At 36.8% G+C, this 4,063-nt stretch overlaps 2 non-coding genes across 2 annotated transcripts; one reads left to right on the top strand and one right to left on the bottom strand.

The window, feature by feature from the left end:
• Positions 1–1,441: 1,441 nt before the first annotated feature.
• Positions 1,442–1,547, top strand: LOC128292494 (small nucleolar RNA R71). The gene has a single exon (XR_008282479.1). It is a non-coding gene; the product is annotated as a small nucleolar RNA R71 (small nucleolar RNA).
• A 2,179-nt stretch (positions 1,548–3,726) lies between these two features.
• Positions 3,727–3,833, bottom strand: LOC128292159 (small nucleolar RNA R71). The gene has a single exon (XR_008282144.1). It is a non-coding gene; the product is annotated as a small nucleolar RNA R71 (small nucleolar RNA).
• Between the last annotated feature and the right edge of the window lie 230 nt (positions 3,834–4,063).

Consider the following 4,063-nt stretch of genomic DNA (forward strand, 5'->3'; position numbering starts at 1 on the left):
AAACCTTGCTAAAGTATGTTTTGGGCTCCGTAGACTCAAATAAGGGACTATGTGTAAGTGAATGAACGTTTTGAAATATGAATGAAATTTTATGGCCTGTATTTTAGTTTAATGTTTGTATGTTTGTCCGGTAATGCCTCGTACCTTATCCCGGCCTCGGGTACGGGTAAGGGGTGTTACAAATTGAATACTCATCCTAGTGGGTTTAGGATCCCCAAGACCAAGTTGTTTGAAAATTTTATATGGCATCAAATTAATGCTAGCGCCTAAATCAGCTAGTGCTTTCTCAACATTTAGACTACCAATTAATCAAGGGATAGTAAAACTTTCTGGATCTTTCAGTTTGGTTGGCAGTTTGTTTTGGAGTATGGTTGAGCACTCCTCGTTGAGTTCTACTGTATATAAGTCCTCAAACTTCCTTTTATTTATTAGAAGCTCCTTCAAAAATTTTGTGTATGTAGGCATCTGCAAGATGGCTTCAACAAAAGGTAAGTTGATATGTAATTGCTTAAAAAGTTCAAGAAACTTACCGAATTGTGCATCAATATGGTCTTTTTTTAATTTGGCTAGGTATGGAACTGGTGGTTTATATTCCTTCGACAGTGGTTTGTCACTATTTTCGAGTTTTTCTTCCCCACTTTCACTTATCACGGCTTCTTTTGTTAGCTTCTTTTCATATTCCGCTAACACTTTCCCACTCCTTAGTGTAACTGCTTTTACATGCTCTTTTGATTTGGTGTTACTAGGTAAACTTCCTAGTGGTCTTTCCGAAATTAGTTCGGACAGTTGGCCTATCTGAGTTTCGAGCCCTTGGATCGGCACTTGTTGATTTTTAAGTGCTGTCTCAATGTTCTAGAAACGGGTTTCTAATACCGAGATAAATTTAGACAGCTTCTCTTCAAGGTTCGGTTTCTTTTCCTGTTGATAGGGTGATTGTTGAAAACCTGGAAGATGTCGTGGTCTTTGATTTCCTTAATCGCCCCATGAGAAATTGGGATGGTTCCTCCAACCTGCATTATAAGTGTTACTATATGGGTTATTTTGGGATTTAGAGTTATTGTTACCCATCTATTAGACTTGTTCCTCCTCGATGCTAGGGTTGAAGGGCTGATACTTTGTGCATGCTCCTCCTCCATTTGTCTCGCACCTCATTACTGGATGTACCTGAGTAATACCAAGTAAACCATCAATCTTTTTATTTAGAAGTTCTACCTGGTTTGAAAGCATAGTAACTGAATTGATGTTATAAACACCTGCTGTTTTAGTTGGCTTAGTCCTCATGACTTGCCACTGATAGTTATTTAGTGACATCTCTTCAATAAACTCGTAAGCCTCTTCAGGTGTTTTGTTGATGATGGTTCCCCCGACTGCTGCATCAATCATTTGCCTTGTCGAGGGGTTCACACCATTATAGAATGTTTGAACTTGCAACCATAGAGGTAATCCATGATGAAGACACCTTCGTAATAGGTCCTTGTATCTCTCCCATGCATCGTAAAGAGTTTCTAAGTCCATCTGTACAAACGAAGAGATATCATTACGTAATTTGGTTATTTTAGCCAGGGAAAATATTTTAATAAAAATTTTTCGGTCATTTGTTCCCAAGTAGTAGTTGACCCTCGTGGTAACGAGTTCAACCACTGTTTAGCTTTGTTCCTCAATGAAAAAGGGAATAACCAAAGATGAATGGAATCGTCAGAAATGCCATTAATTTTAAATGTATCACAGAATTCTAGGAAATTTTCCAAATGAGTGTTTGGATCCTCATCCTGCAAACCATCAAACTGAAGAAATTGTTGTATCATTTGAATTGTGTTAGGTTTCAGTTCAAAATTATTTACAGCAATAGCAGGTCAACTATACTTGACTCAGTTCCTGTTAAAGTAGGTTTAGCATAATCATACATAGTACGCAGAGCAGGATTCTGATTAACAGCAATCGCAGGAGGTAGCAGATTTTCTTGGTTTTCAGCCATCTCCTCGGTTGTGGTTAAAGTATCGTCTGCTTGCTCGTTCTCTGTGTATCTTAAGCTTCGCATTATTTCTCTTTGGTTTCTGTGAACTGTGCGATCGATTTCTTCATCAAAAAGTAGTGGTCCTGACGAGTTTCTTCTAGTCATAAACTATAAAAAAAAATTCCAAGAGAAAGAAAAAGTAAATTAATAAATAATAAAAATAAATAAAATTAACTTGCAAGAAAAATAAATGGCTAAAGTAATAAAAATTGAGGGTTCCTAATTTCTTAGTTCTCCGGCAACGGTGCCAAAAACTTGATTGCGATTTTCGTGTGATAGGTTTTAAATATTTATAATGAATCGTTCTTGAAACTAACTATTATCACGATGTAGGCAAGTGTAGCTATCGAACAGTAGTATAGTTTTAGCAAGACCGAATTGTCGATCCCAAAGGAACTAAAAGTACTAGTAATGACTATCTTTTTATTATCTAGCCTAAAAATAAGGGGGTTTTGTTTTAACTAGCTAATTATCTAAACTAAGAATTCACAAAAAGTAGAATTGGTGGATTACTTTTTGGAAAACAATTGAATTAAGACAATACCTAAGGAAAAATTCACCTAGACTTTACTTGTTATTCTGGCTCCGAATCAGACGATCCATTCATTTAACTTGTTCCGTAGAGATCCCTAGATTATGTTATTATCCTTATTCAAGACTAATAACGTCTAATCCCTAGATTGAATAATTAAGACTTTTCTCTAATTAACACCCTAGGGTTGCATTAACTCGATCTATAGATCCCCTTATTAGGTTTCACCCTAATTTGGCAAAATCTTGTCACCCTATCTCTAGGTGCACAATCAACTATGCTTAATTATGACAAATGTACTCTTAGACAGGGTCTATACCTCCTCTGAATAAGAGCTTATCTTGAATCAGTATCCTAGGATATCAAAACAAGAATTAAGAACACAGAATTAAGAACAAGTTAAATATTTATCATACAATTCAGAAAATAATAACAAGATTTGTCTTAGGTTTCATTCCCCTTAGGTATTTAGGGAATTTAGTTCATAACTAAAAAGGAAAACATCTTAGAAGAATAATGAATACAAAACATAAAGAAAACCCAAAACTCTTGAAAAGAAATTGAGGGGAGATCTTCAGTCTTGATGGTGAATTCGACTTCTGAGATGGATCAATCGGCTTCCCTTGAGCAGTTCCTTGCCTCCTTTTTTCTCTGTCCCCTTTTCTTCCTCTTCTAGGGTGTATTTATAGGCTTTGGAATGCCTAAGAACCCTCAAAATTAGCCTTTTACAAATTGGACTCAACTTGGGCTCGGCAAGGACACGCCCATGTGTGATTATTTCAGGCCGTGCTCGAACTTATTAAAATGGCATGGGCGTGTGTTCTACCCATGTGAGTTGTGCTTTGATTCTGCGAAATTGACACAACCGTGTGGTCTGCCCGTGTGAGGAAGTCCAGGCCGTGTTGATTTCGTACTTTGGCCCATTTTCTCTGTTTTTGGCCCATTTCTCATTCCTTTCGCTCTCCTATGCTCTCCTAAGTATAAAACATGAAATTAAGGCATTAGGAGCATCGAAATCACCAATTCTGAGGAAAAATCATCCATAAAAATGTGTTAAGCATAGGGTAAAAATATGAATAAATTACGGGTTATCAAACTAATTGCCACCAAATTCCATTACCACATGGCTAGAGTTACAGAAAGATTCCTTATGAAGTACTTCCCACCTAACAAGAATGATAAATTGAGGAACGAGATCACTACTTTCCAACAGATGGATGATGAGTCCTTGTATGAGGCATGAGAAAGGTACAAAGAATTATTATGGAATGTCCCTCATCATGGAATCCCATATTTCATCAAACTAGAGATATTCTATAATGGTCTCAATGCTGACACGAGAGTGGTAGTACACGCCTCTGCTAATGGAGCTCTCATTTCTAAGTTTTATAATGAGGATTATGAAATCATTGAAAGAATTGCCAATAATAATTATCAATGGCCAACCAATTGAGTAGGAATGCATGAAGTGGATCCACTCACTTCACTAGCATCTCAGGTATCTTCGATTTCCTCAA

This window comes from Gossypium arboreum, chromosome 4 (assembly GCF_025698485.1).
Source record: "Gossypium arboreum isolate Shixiya-1 chromosome 4, ASM2569848v2, whole genome shotgun sequence".
NCBI lineage: Eukaryota > Viridiplantae > Streptophyta > Magnoliopsida > Malvales > Malvaceae > Gossypium > Gossypium arboreum.